Below are 15,194 nucleotides of genomic sequence, written 5' to 3' on the forward strand. Positions count from 1 at the left end.
GACTTACACACGTAGTTACAACTAATCAACTCAGCTGTTTATGTCCAATAGTAAACGGTAGGCCGTTCTGTAAATTTGCTATTTCTTACCCAATAGTAGACACTTGAGTAGAAAACATTTCACTCACCTACGTCTGTTCTTCGTAGAAAAGTCCGAAAGATAGTGAGAAGGCAGTGAAATCGGAAATAACAAGTTTGCATTCACTTCACGTGTTCGTCGACTTGGTTGGCGAGAGGACGACTGACAGTCGAAAGGAGAACAAAGTGCGAACCGGACATTCGTTGCAGCCAGTAATGATCTGCCCTGTCAAGCAAGTGGGTGCCTGCGGCTTGTTACCATCGCCGACTAAGCGCGAATTTCACGCCGCGTCATCAAAATTTTAGAATTAGTTACGTATCTAAATATTACTGGTCTAACGACGTTGTGATATTGAATTTTTAAAACAACCAGAGGACCCACATGAAACTTGCGCATTTTTATAGTTTTAAATAATGACAGTATTTGGATTAAGCGTAGTACTTGAGATAAGATTAGTTGTTTGGACGAAGAGAAACAAACCATCTCAAAAAATGAACCGAGCGACATGAAATAATAATCATGAATTTATGATACATCTTGTCTATATGTTTCTATGCACATAATTCTGAAGAAAATTCTTAACAGAGCATTCAAATATCTCAGTGTAAAGGATGTTTCACATAAGAATGTAAACTTCGTGTACATTCTCTTTTTCATTTTATTTAGGTAATACAAAAATTTAACTGATTTAGTTACCCTTGAAAACGTCACATACAGCAGTTCGTGTGTAATGGTGGGATTTGGTAAACGCAGTTCTGCTCTTTGGAGCATTTGTCGCTGAGACCAGTTTATGATGATCGCAAATACAGTTTTAATAGTGAACTATCTCCCTGTTAGTTGGAAAGGCATGCTTCTACCCCATGTTGTTAAGTTTATCCGTGGTATTACGACAGCTTTCCCGGTGTCAATCAGCTGAGCATTAATTGTACATTCATTGACTTTTGTATGCTCTATTGGCTAAGCCCTGTTTAACATTCACGTTTCTTATCAAAATGACAATAGCGTTTTTCTTTGGGGTATGTTTATGTGGCGAAAGTCACGACGTATCTGATGAATGTAAGAATTCTATAGGATGATGTTGTTTCAGAAAGTTTATTCGTTTAGGAAAGTCAAGTTGTACGACGGGGAGTGATAATGGACTAACACAGTGATCACAGCTATTATCTATGTATCCCTGACGCAAATTATCCTGTCAATAATTACATTAAAGCAAACAAAATGGTATTTGTAATAATGTAATATGAGAAGAGACATACTTAATCGTGATTAATAATTTAGCTCCGTAAAATTTAGATATGAAGCTGAGCGTTCATGATGCCCTTTTCCGTATGATAGTTGAAAGTCTCCTTTACGTTAAAAATACCCACGATTAGTTTTAGTGGAAAATTGGCTAAAAACAGTTTTACCGATACCTCTTTCATCCCTGTACGATTACTGTGAATTGCGAAAAAAGGATTTTAATTTCAGAAATAGCATATATAATTTAGTTTCGTGATTGAACCATAATCGAATAATTCCCGTTTTCACCCCTCTGAAAATCTCATATTACCTTTAAGGGAGTAACCACTATCAGGCTATGAACCACTTTATTAATTAAAGCAGTTCGTCGAAATAACACTACGTACAGTGTCAAAGCCGACAGGACTTTCGATTTTGCACAGAGTACGCGAAGGAACTTCTTCCCTTCTTGCAGCGGTGTACCGTAGGTCTCTAGAAGAGCGTAGCGTTCCAAAAGATTGGAAAAGGGCAGAGGTCGTCCCCGTTATCAAGAAGGGACGTCGAACAGATATGCAAAAGTATAGACCTCTATCTCTAACGTCGATCAGTTGTAGAATTTTGGAACACGTGTTATGTTCGAGTATAATGACTTTTCTGGAGACTAGAAATCTACTCTGCAGGAATCAGCATGGGTTTCAAAAAACACGATCGTGTAAAACCCAGCTCGCGCTATTCGTCCACAAGAGGGCCATAGATACGGGTTCCCAGGTAGATGCCGTGTTTCTTGACTTCCGCAAAGCTTTTGATACAGTTCCCCACAGTCGTTTAGTGAACAAAGTAAGAGCATATTGATTATCTAACCAATTGTGTGATTGGATTGAAGAATTCCTAGATAACAGAATGCATCATCTCATTATCAATGGAGAGAAGTCTTCCGAAGTAAGAGTGATTTCAGGTGTGCCGCAGGGGAGTGTCGTAGGACCGTTGCTATTCACAACATATATAAGTGACCTTGTGGATAACATCGGAAGTTCACTGAGGCTTTTGGCGAATGATGCTTTAGTATATCGAAAGGTTGTAACAGTGGAAAATTGTACTGAAATGCAGGAGGATCTACAACGAATTGACGCATGGTCCACGGAATGGCAATTGAATTTCAATGTAGACAAGTGTAATGTGCTGCGAATACACAGAAAGAAAGATGCTTTATCTTTTAGCTACAATATAGCAGGTCAGCAACTAGAAGCAGTTAATTCCATAAATTATCTGGGAGTAGGCATTAGGAGTGATTTAAAATGGAATGACCATATAAAATTAATCGTCGGTAAAGCAGATGCCAGACTGAGATTCATTGGAAGAATCCCAAGGAAATGCAGTCCGAAAACAAAGGAAGTAGCTTACAGTACACTTGTTCACGCACTTCTTGAATACTACTCGCCGGGGTGGGATCCGTACCATATAGGGTTGATAGAAGCGATAGAGAAGATCCAACGGAGAGGAGCGTGCTTCGTTACAGGATCATTTAGTAATCGCGAAAGCGTTACATAGATGATAGATAAACTCCAGTGGAAGACTCTGCAAGAGAGACGCTCAGTAGCTCGGTACGAGCTTTTGTTGAAGTTTCGAGAACATACCTTCACCGAGGAGTCAAGTAGTATATTGCTCTCTCCTACGTATATCTCGCGAAGACACTATGAGGATAAAATCAGAGAGATTAGAGCCTACACAGAGGCATAACAACAATCTTTCTTTCCACGAACAATACGAGACTAGAATAGAAGGGAGAACCGATAGAGGTACTCAAGGTACCCTCCGCCACACACCGTCAGATGGCTTACGGAGTATGGATGTAGATGTAGATGAAGATGTAGATGAGTCCCATTCTGCTTGCGATTAACGCATGATGCTCCTGTTACGGAAAGAATTGTCTTCTATAGTGCAGGGAACACTTTCGAGACGAAACTATCAAAAGGATTTCATCTACGAAAAATGAAACGAAAAGGCCATTACTGTGGATCACAAAAATCACCGATGCAATAGAGCGACATCACAATAGCCTGTTGTCCACGTAACTTAATAGGACCTTTTCCTCTACAAAATCGCCGTAAAGTAAACTGTGACGTGAACAGTCACCGTGTCTCTCTTTTAACATTGCAAACAGTACAATATACAGTGGCCTATCACATACCATCCGAAATCGTTCAGGAGTAGTATAGTGTGCAAGGCACCCGCAAAATCAGATTGCAAAGGAACAAATTCGTGAACAACTACAGTGAAGCAGCAGCAAGAAAACTACCGATAAATGAGTAATTCTTAGTAAAAACGCAACAGTAGCATGTATGAAGTTTCACAATAACAGGAATCACCTATCGAGAAGTTTTGATATTCAACATGAATTATATGAATAATTTTCAAGCAATCCTTTATTATTAGTCTTGACGGTGAAAAAACAAGCGTGGGAGCTATTGTTAATTTTCGTGATAAGGGCAAATATGTGGCCAAATAAATAGAGAGTATAAAATATTTCATCTGTAACCCACAATTTACGTGTTTTCATGTTGAATGGATCTTGTTAGAACTATTATATGCACACATATTCATAGCTCTGCCTCGAAGATAATAAAATACGTTTGGCGTGGAAATGATGTCAAGAAAGAATCTATGAACGTATCATACATGTAATTCACAGTGCTTACTAAATTCTCACAAATGCAGCCTTAGATCGGCCAGAGTATATGTGGTAGAGGAATCATAGTAACTGAAATAAGTGCATCTGCAAATTGCAGATACAGATATAGTGTACACAGTTTACCGCCGCTACATCCCACATTAAAATATCTGTTGTAAATGAATATTAGTTCTGATACCTGCGGTAAATTACATAGTTCCACAGTTTACCTTTAATTATCTCGTGAACAGCTGTTTGTAATTTAAAAGTAATATGTAACATTTGTCGGGATATAAACACAGAATACTTTGGATTTCCTGGTTCAAGGCACTTTTTAATTAGCAATAAATAACTGTTATGACACTGAAACTCATGCATATTTTTTTTGTTTTTGTTTTTTGTTTGCTCTGACTGGCTATAGTTAACGGAGTTCCTCTGGTCATTCTCTAGAAGTAAAAGACAAACTTTCGCTGTGAACTTAAGGCTGTTGTTTTTAGAAAGAGAAATGAAACCTTGGTAGCCTAATAAAAGCATTTGCACAAATAGGACTGTCGTACTTTAATTAATATTCTGTGGCCTTCATACGAGGATTCGCTGTTCTGGAGCTTCGGAACTTCTGGATGCCATTGGCTGTAACCAAAGAAATTAAATTTCGGAGAAATGAGAGTGTGCTACATTATTCAAAGTAACCTCTTAAACAAGGAATGTGGATGTTTATCTTCTGTAAATCAATAGTGGTGATATCGTACCTGCACCAACACCGCTTTCTGTAATTAACTGCATTGAGTAGATACTCTGTGAGCGCAGGAGGGTCTCCGCTGTATCAAATCACGCACAGCACGACCACATGGCTAATGTGAAGCGCCTAATCAACGTACGCTGCGCATCGCAAACACGGGCAGCGTTGTGTGCTGCCGTGTAGCACCTGGCCCAGAGGCCAAGTTATTATCGGCCGGGTCTGGTTTACGGCGACGTCAAATTTATGAGCCAATGGCGAGCGGTTGGCTAGCGGCAGAGTCGCCCCTTACGCAGAATATGTGACGCTGCACTGCGTAGCAGCGGGATGTGTGCAGCGCGGGTGGTATACGCGGCTGGCGCATACTCCCTGCCGAACCGATACTGTAGGACATGGAGCATCCAATAGAGACACCTGTGTTTTAAATACGGTAGTGTTTCTGTGGATACTGACCAAATTTCGTGAAGTGAGTTCCGTATTTCAGAGCACAACCTTCACTATGCTCACCCATTTTAATACGGTATCCGCTACTGGTCTATAAGAACGTGTGTACCCAGCACGAACTGAAACATTTCTACACCAGAAAACAAATCCTGAGTAAGATAGAGAGCATGATTTTGTATTATTTATTTTACACTCAGGTGACAAACCTCAGTCGCGCGGGATTAGCCGAGCGGTCTAGGGCGCTGCAGTCATGGACTGTGCGGCTGGTCCCGGCGGAGGTTCGAGTCCTCCCTCGGGCATGGGTGTGTGTGTTTGTCCTTAGGATAATTTAGGTTAAGTAGTGTGTAAGCTTAGGCACTGATGACCTTAGCAGTTATGTCCCCTAAGATTTCACACACATGTGGACATTTTTGACAAACCTAAGGGGATATATATATGTACATATGGTGGCAGTATCGCATACACAAGGTACAGCAGTGCATTAGAGGAACTGTCATTTTTACTCACGTGATTCATGTGCAAAGGTTTCCGATGTGATTATGGCTACACGACTGGAAATAACTGACTCTGAACGCGGAATGGTAGTTGAAGCTAGACGCTGGGACATTCCATTTCGTAAGTCGTTAGGGACTTCAGTATTACGAGACATACGGGGTCAAGAGTGCGTCAAGAATACCACGTTTCAGGTATTACCCCTTACCATGGACAACGCAGTGCCAGACGGTTTTCACTTAACGACTGAGAGAAACAGCGTTTGCGTAGAGTTGTCAGTCAAAACAGAAACGCTACGCTATTTTAAATAACCGCAGAAATCAATGGAGGAATCACGTCGAACGTATCTGTTAGGACAGTGCGGCGAAATTTGGCGTTAATGGGCTATGGCAGAGGACAACCAACGCGAGTCCCTTTGATAACAGCACGACGTTGCCTGCTGCGCCTCTCCTGGACTCGTGATATTTCGGTTGAACCCTAGACGATTGATCAGATGAGTCCCGATTTCACTTGGTGAGAGCTGATGGTAGGTTTCGAGTATGGCGCAGACCACATGAAGCCATGACCCAAGTTGTCAATAAGGCACTGTTAAGTTGGTGACGGCTCCATGATGGTGTTGTCTGTGTTTACATGCAATGAAGAGGGTCCCCTGGTCCAACTGAACCGATCATTGACTGAAAATGGTTATGTTCCGCCACTTGGAGAAAGTTTGCAGCCATTCATGTAACTCATGTACCCAAAGAACAATAGGATTTTTATGAATGACAATGCACCATGCCACTGGGCCACAATTGTTCTTGAATCGTTTGAAAACCATTCTGGACAATTCCAGCGAATGATTTGGCGATCCAAATCACCTGTTATAAATCCCATCAAACATTTGTGGGGAATAATCGAGAGGTGAGTACTTGCACAAAATCATACACCGGTAACACTTCCGCAATTACCGACGGCTATAGAGCTAGCATGACTGTATTTCTGCAGCGTACTTCCAACGACTTATTGAGTTCATGCCACGTCAGGCTGCTGCACTACGTCGATCAAAGGGATGTGCGACACGATATTAACAGATATTCCATGACTTTTTCCACGTCAGTGAATCGGGAAATAAATAGCATCACAGATGCAGAAACAAATCTATCTGAAGATAAACGTTTATAGTTATCTTTTCCATCAACGCGGTTTTCTCGACTATAGAAATTAAAAAATCTAGAGGCTTGGGCGACGGGACACTGATTGTTGACCCGATGGCATGACTTCAGAGCTACTTTTCGTGTGTCAAAATACGATAAAACATTTACAGTGATATGCACAACGTATCAACGTCAAGACAGGATGCATTTCGGTGGATCGTTGGCAAATGAGTGCCTGTGTATGATACTAGACTTGAACATAACGAGTCTGTTCTGTCGCATGAATAAGCATTGAAATGTGTTGTATCACTCTGCGAATGAGACTGGTAGTCATTTATCACAGCGTAGGATATCATAAAAATGTCCGCTAATGATTCTAGTGAAAAATGTTTCATATTGTGATATACGGGGTGAAGAAAAATTCACGCATTCTGACTTCGCAATGCGATTCTTCGTCTACTAGCAATACAAAAATGTCTGTCAAAGAATTTTGTCCTGCGCAAATTTCCGGCAATAAATAGACGTTAAAGACAGGCAATCTGGTAACACTGTAATAACGTGTAAAGTTATTACCTCTGTAAGAGTAAAAATCAGTACTGTGAAGTTGGTGCAGTCGATAGCGTTTTCGGTTAGCTTGCTCGAGGTCGAGGGTTCGATTCTGTGTCGAGGCTAATTTGTTTCTTAATGCTACAAGCAGTCTGCGTGGTACCGTATCTAGCAACTTAATCGTCACACAGCGAGTACAGTGGGTGTACTGCAGAACATTACAGTAATAAATAACACATAAAGTGGTCCTGAAAAAATCATGCACAGAAAGTGCAAAAGTATTAACAAAAAGAAACGAGCTATTGTTTGAACTAAATATCGGCTTAATTTTGTAATCATTTAATAAAAATGTCCACATTACACATTAAATAATACGGTAACCCACTGATGATGGCACAGTGGTGCTGAAACATGTTTGGGTACTTGCTTTATATAACTAAAGGTCCTCACATCCTACGATTAAAAAAAAAAACTTTTGCACGTCGTGGACGCGAAAGGTTTCGCATCACTGCGTGTAGTAGATTCCAAACTTTTTTGTTAATGTGTACCCTCCCCTCTCCCAATGTCCCATAGATTAATACCAACTACACAGAAGCGCCAAAAAAACTAGTATAGGCATGCATATACAAACAGAGATATGTAAACAGGCAGATACGGCGCTGTGTGCCTATATAGGGCACCAAGTGTCTGACGCAGTTGTTAGATCTATAACTGCTGCTACAAAGGCACGTTGTGAATTTGAACGTGGTGATATAGTTGGCGCACGAGTGATACAGCATCTTAGAGGTAGAGATGAAGTGAGGATTTTCCGGTACAACCATTTCACGAGGGAACCGTGAACATCAGATATCGGGAAAACATCAAATCTCCGACATCGCTGCGGCCCAAAAAAAGATCCTGCAACAAAGGGACCAACGACGACTGAAGGGAATCGTTCAACGTGACAGAAGTGCAACCCTTCCGCAAATTGCTGCAGATTTCGGTTCTGGTCCAGCAACAAGTGTCAGCGTGCGAACCATTCAATGAACCATCATCGATATGGGCTTTCGAAGCCGAAGGCCCACTCGTGTACTCTTAATGACTACACGACACAAAGGTTTACGTCTCACCTGGGCCCCTCAACACCGACATTAGACTATTGATGACTGGAAAGATGTTACCTGATCGGACGAGTCTCGTTTCAAATTGTATCGAGCTGTAGGACGTGTACGGGTATGGAGACAACCTCATGAGTCCGTGGAATCTGCATGTCAGCAATTGGAGTGACATGGGATCCCTGATACGTCTAGATACGAATATGACCGGTGTCATGTATGTAAGCATCCTGTCTCATCACCTGTATACATTCATGTCAATTGTGTATTCCGACGGACTTGGGCAATTCCTTTGGGACAATGCGACACATTGTTAAGAATATCTGGGATGCCTTGGAATGTGCTGTTCAGAAGAGAGATCCACCCCTTCGTACTCATACGGATTTATGGACAGCCCTGCATGATTCATGGTGTCATTTCCCTCCAGCCCTACTTCAAGCATTATTCGAGTCCATGCCACGTCATGTTGCGTCACTTCTGCGTGCTTTCGGAGGCCGTACACGATATTAGGTAGGTGTACCAGTTTGTCTGGCTCTTCAGTGTATTATTCTTGCCACGTTGAAGTCCATTACATTTGGGTAGGGCTTTACGTCACCAGTAGGGCTAACACCGCGCTTTGCAAGCAATTTCGATGGTAGCATTGTGGGAGGGTAAACAGAAAACAGTTTTGGAATCTAGTGGATGCAGTAATGCGAATCAATTCGCGTCCACGACGTGCAAGAGAGTACTTTAAAAGCTGACCAATGAAAATGATTGTACTTCCATTTCTGTGTTCGTAGTACGTAACTGCAATTATTTTGTAGAAGACCCACTGCAATCTCTGTATGACGATTAAGACGCCAGATACCATATCACGCAGACTACTTCTAGCAAATAAAGACAAAAGTCTCGAGCCAGAATCGAATCCTCGACCTCCTGCATGCTAATCTAAAACGCTATCCACTACATCTTCTGCATGCCACAGTTGCACCGTTGTATATGCTGACTGAGGTACTCACCGTACACGTGATTACAATGTTGGCAGGCTGTCAATCTTAAAGGTCCATTTACTGTTCGAAAAATGCGCAGAACAAAAAAATGGTTCAAATGGCTCTGAGCACTATGGGACTCAACTGCTGTGGTCATAAGTCCCCCAGAACTTAGAACTACTTAAACCTAACTAACCTAAGGACAGCACACAACACCCAGCCATCACGAGGCAGAGAAAATCCCTGACCCCGCCGGGAATCGAACCCGGGAACCCGGGCGTGGGAAGCGAGAACGCTACCGCACGACCACAAGATGCGGGCAATGCGCAGAACAAAATTTTGTGAAAGTCATTTTTGTACTGCCGGCGTGTGAGGAATCGTGCTACCAAGTCCGGGTGCACGAATTTTTCTTTAACCTATATAACAGGTATGACTGTTTATTTTTAATCTCATTACAATAAAAGGTTTTTCCACTTGTAATATAGATAGAGGGTACTGTCGTCATATGCAACAGCACTAATAAAAGAGGGCCTATCAAAAAGTTTCCATTCGAGGGTCACACTAACCCTTGCCTACATGTTGGTGATTGCATACCTGCATTGGTGTCCAGCTGCATATACGCTGCAGCCACGTCCTCAAAGGAAAGTACTTTTGTCGTCCTTACGTAACTAAAATGTTACCTACACATCCCTCCCTACTATTTTTCAATTAATTATTGAAAAATTAGTCACCATTCCCTCATTCATTCAGTGCATTTTCTGTGAACCATGGATCCTGATTTCTCACGCAGTAAATGATTTAAATTTTGACGTGGGCAGATTTGCAGGCCATCACTATATGTCGTACGTGCGAACCCAAGAGTGCATTCTTCTGGATGGCTTAGAACCGCAGTAGGTGAATCGTTCAAAACTGACAGATGTGTCGGGAGTGGATTTGGTTGGGCGCCTCAGTATATTTCGGGTGACAGTGCATTTTTGAGTCCATACGTACGCATTATTCAACAAAATTGGCCCTATATACTGCTCGATATTTTATTTAATGTCGGAGAATGAAGTTAATTTAATTTTGTGATCCAGTGTTTTACTTGCTTGGATAAGGATACAGAGGAAGTATAGGAATAGCCTACATCTTTAACGATTTTGAGTTGGAAAGTAAAGTTAATTACACTCTTGTTGCATCAGAATACCGTAGGTGGAGTTAATCACTCTTGAATACCACACGTAAGTTCATGCAGTGTTACATAACGAGAATACGTGATCACTGTCTTGCCCATTCATTTGCACTATTTAATTTTAGCTCGACCATATCGTTAGTTTTAAATACAGGGCCTGCGATTGTGAGTTACATCACACTGGACATATTACCTGTACTGCCCATTTCAAATTCGTAGAGACAATTACCTATGTTCATTGTTCCGAATGCTGCTTAAACTCTTTCTGACGCCTTATGTAGGCTCAAGCTAAGCAAAAGCAATGAATTCCTTTGTTCCTTTCCTTTTTCTCCGACCGATGGGCACTTTAGTTTCACTGAATTTATTAAAATTAAAGAAATATGTTATCTTTTAATGCCCAGACAGTATTTATATAAAACAATTAAATTAAGGGGACTAGGCTGTTTCGGTTGTAAGTAACAACCAACTTCATATCTGTAAACAAGCAAAAAAAATACAGAAAAATGCCTCGAAAAAACTTCTCAACAAAGTAAACATACGAGACAATTACGGTTAAAGAAGATACAAAATAGAGAGGTATAACCTACTACTCTGAAAAAAATGACACATCATTGGTGGAAACAATTATATACAAAAATGAACCTACGTCTCAGTCGATTTTACAGTGTAGCCCGACAAAAGCTTTTTATGCTTTCAATGCAAACAACCATGCGCATCCAAAGTTTGGCTTGAGCAACAGGTGGATGTACTGGTAGTCATCTTCATGCTGTGACGTACGTTCGTGTCGAAAGTAACACAAATAAGAAAAATTTATTTGAACGGCAGGAAACAAGACTCAGCTAGACAATATACTTGCATAAATACGCCAAACTAAACACTTATCTTAGTATGAAATTTTTTTCGCCATACGATACACTCTCAAAAAACTGTAAAAATAACTGAAAAGGTAAGAACCTGTCATTCATAGTGAAACGGTAACATGCCACATGTGTCGTCGTAACTGCCGTCTGTGTCACGTCTGCTGTGCAGCGAGCTACGTTAATTTAAGTATTAACAATATTTTTCTTCCTTGTCACTTCTTCCGTGAGTTTTTGCTTTTAGTAAGCTTTAATTGTCGAGTGCTAGTAATAGTGTTCCATAGATTTCGTGTTTGTTTTGAATGCAGTCAGAGAGAGTCCCTTTAGTCAGCTACAGTGCCAGTAGTGCTAGTGTTTGTTTTGAATACAGTCCAGAGACAGGTAGTGCTACTTTCATTGTTTTCTACAAGAAGTGTCTAGTAACCACAGTTTAGTCAACTATCAACCGCCTTTAGTGAGTTAGCAGTCTAGTTAAAAGTTGATGAACTCTCTTCAGTAAATTGATTCCTAGGATGGATAGGATGTGTGACTGCTGTGTACGGACGCAGGAGAATCTGGCCACTGTTCGCGAACAGCTGAACGTGTTGATGGCCGCGGTCAGCCGTCTTCAGGCTGCTGCCTCGGTGTGTAGCGGCAGTGGGGAGTCTGGTGCGTCGCATGGTACACCCCAGGTGTTACATGCTTCACCCACTGTCCATGCTGTCGAGACATCTTCGCGGGTACCGGGCGCGGTTGGGCCACCCTCTCCCCAAGGGGAGTGGCGGGTTCAGCGGCGTTCGCGGCGCACGAGGCGGAGGGTCAATGTGGAAGCTGGCCGTGTGGCACCGCCCGCTGTGCCTGTGAGTGGACATGTGGCCGCTCCTTCAGCAAGGTCCGAGAAGGCACACGGGGGGAGGGGTTTATTAGTGATTGGGAGCTGCAGCGTTAGGCGGGTGATGGAGCCCCTTAGGGAAATAGCGGAAAGGTCGGGGAAGAAGGCCAGTGTTCACTCTGTCTGCTTGTCGGGGGGTCTCATCCGAGATGTGGAGGAAGCCCTGCCGGCGGCGATAGAGAGCACTGGGTGCACCCGACAGCAAATTGTTGCTCATGTCGGCACCAATGACTCCTGCCGTCTGGGTTTATAGGTCATCCTCAGTTCATTCAGGCGGTTGGCGGAGTTAGAGAAGGCGGAAACCCTCGCTCGCGGGGTGGAATCTGAGCTAACAATTTGTAGTATCGTTCCCAGAACCGATCGCAATCCTCTGGTTTGGAGGCGAGTGGAAGGCTTAAACCAGAGGCTCTGACGATTCTGCGGAGATCTGGGGTGCAAATTTCTCGACCTCCGCTATCGGGTGGAGAAATGTAGGGTTTCCCTGAATAGGTCAGGAGTGCACTACATGCAGGAAGCGGCTACAAGGGTAGCGGAGTACGTGTGGAGTGCACATATGGGTTTTTTAGGTTAGAAAATTCCCTCCCTAGGCCCGACAAGACACCTCCTGAGACGCGTGAAGATAGTAGTAGGCAAAACGCAACAGGGAATAACAATATTAATGTAGTAATAGTAAACTGCAGGAGCGTCTATAGAAAGGTCCCAGAACTGCTCTCATTAATAAACGGTGACAATGCCCACATAGTACTAGGGACAGAAAGTTGGCTGAAACTAGATGTAAACAGTAATAAAATTCTAAACTCAGATTGGAATGTATACCGCAGAGACAGGCTGGACAGTGAAGGGGGAGGCGTGTTTATAGTGATAAGAAGAGCAATAGTATCGAAGGAAATTGACGGAGATCCGGAATGTGAAATAATTGGGTGAAGATCACGGTTAAAGCAGGCTCTATAGGCCCCCTGGCTCAGCAGCTGTTGTGACTGAGCACCTGAAGGATAATTTGGAAAATATTTCGAGTAGATTTCCCCACCATGTTATAGTTCTGGGTGGAGATTTTAATTTGCCGGATATAGACTGGGAGACTCAAACATTCATAACGGGTGGCAGGGACAAAGAATCCAGTGAAATTTTTTTAAGTGCTTTACCTGAAAATTACCTTGAGCAGTTAAACAGAGAACCGACTCGTGGCGATAGCATATTGGACCTTCTGGTGAAAAGCAGACCCGAACTATTTGAAACAGTTAACGCAGAACAGGGAATCAGCCTTCATAAAGCGGTTACTGCATCGATGATTTCAGCCGTAAATAGAAATATTAAAAAAGGTAGGAAGATTTTTCTGTTTAGCAAAAGTGACAAAAAGCAGATTTCAGAGTACTTGACGGCTCAACGCAAAAGTTTTGTCTCAAGTACAGATAGTGTTGAGGATCAGTGGACAAAGTTCAAAACCATCGTACAATATATGTTAGATTTTTTTGTTGTGTTGTTTGGGGAAGGAGTCCAGACAGCGAGGTCATCAGTCTCACCGGATTAGGGAAGGATGGGGAAGGAAGTCGGCCGTGCCCTTTGAAAGGAACCATACCGGCATTTGGCTGGAGCGATTTTGGGAAATCACGGAAAACCTAATTCAGGATGGCCGGACGCGGGATTGAACCGTCGTCCTCCCGAATGCGAGTCCAGTGTCTAACCACTGCGCCACCTCGCTCGGTAATATGTGTTAGATGAGTATGTGCCAAGCAAGATCGTAAGACATGGAAAAGAGCCACTGTGGTACAACAACCGAGTTAGAAAACTGCTGCGGAAGCAAAGGGAACTTCACAGCAAACTTAAACATGGCCAAAGCCTTACAGACAAACAAAAATTACGCGGAGCGAAATGTAGTTTGAGGAGGGCTATGCGACAGGCGTTCAATGATTTCGAAAGTAAAGTTCTATGTACTGACTTGGCAGAAAATCCTAAGAAATTTTGGTCTTATGTCAAAGCGGTAGGTGGATCAAAACAAAATGTCCAGACACTCTGTGACCAAAATGGTACTGAAACAGAGGATGAGAGACTAAAGGCCGAAATACTAAATGTCTTTTTCCAAAGCTGTTTCACATAGGAAGACTGCACTGTAGTTCCTTTTCAAGATTGTAGCACAGATCAAAATGGTAGATATCGAAATAGACGTCAGAGGGATAGAGAAACAATTAAAATCGCTCAAAAGAGGAAAGGCCGCTGGACCTGATGGGATACCAGTTCGATTTTACGCAGAGTACGCGAAGGATCTTCCCCCCTTCTTACAGCGGTGTACCGTAGGTCTCTAGAAGAGCGTAGCGTTCCAAAAGATTGGAAAAGGGCAGAAGTCGTCCCCGTTATCAAGAAGGGACGTCGAACAGATGTGCAGAACTGTAGACCTATATCTCCAACGTTTATCAGTTGCAGAATTTTGGAACACGGATTATGTTCGAGTATAATTACTTTTCTGGAGACTAGAAATCTACTCTGTAGGAATCAGCATGGGTTTCGAAAAAGATAATCGTTGAAACCCAGCTCGCGCTATTCGCCCACGAGACTCAGAGGGCCATAGACACGGGTTCTAGGTAGATGCCGTGTTTCTTGACTTCCGCAAGGCGTTCTATACAGTTCCCCACAGTCGTTAAATGAACAAATTAAGAGAGTCTTCCGAAGTAATGATGATTTCAGGTGTGCCGCAGGGGAGTGTCGTAGGACCGTTGCTATTCACAATATACATAAATGACCTTGTGGATGACATCGGAAATTCACTGAGGCTTTTTGCGGATGGTGCTGTGGTATATCGAGAGGTTGTAACAATGGAAAATTGTACTGAAATGCAGGAGGATCTGCAGCGAATTAACGCATGGTGCAGGGAATGGCAATTGAATCTCAATGTAGACAAGTGTAATGGGCTGCGAATACATAGG

Source organism: Schistocerca nitens, chromosome 6, assembly GCF_023898315.1.
Source record: "Schistocerca nitens isolate TAMUIC-IGC-003100 chromosome 6, iqSchNite1.1, whole genome shotgun sequence".
NCBI classification, from domain to species: Eukaryota; Metazoa; Arthropoda; class Insecta; order Orthoptera; family Acrididae; genus Schistocerca; species Schistocerca nitens.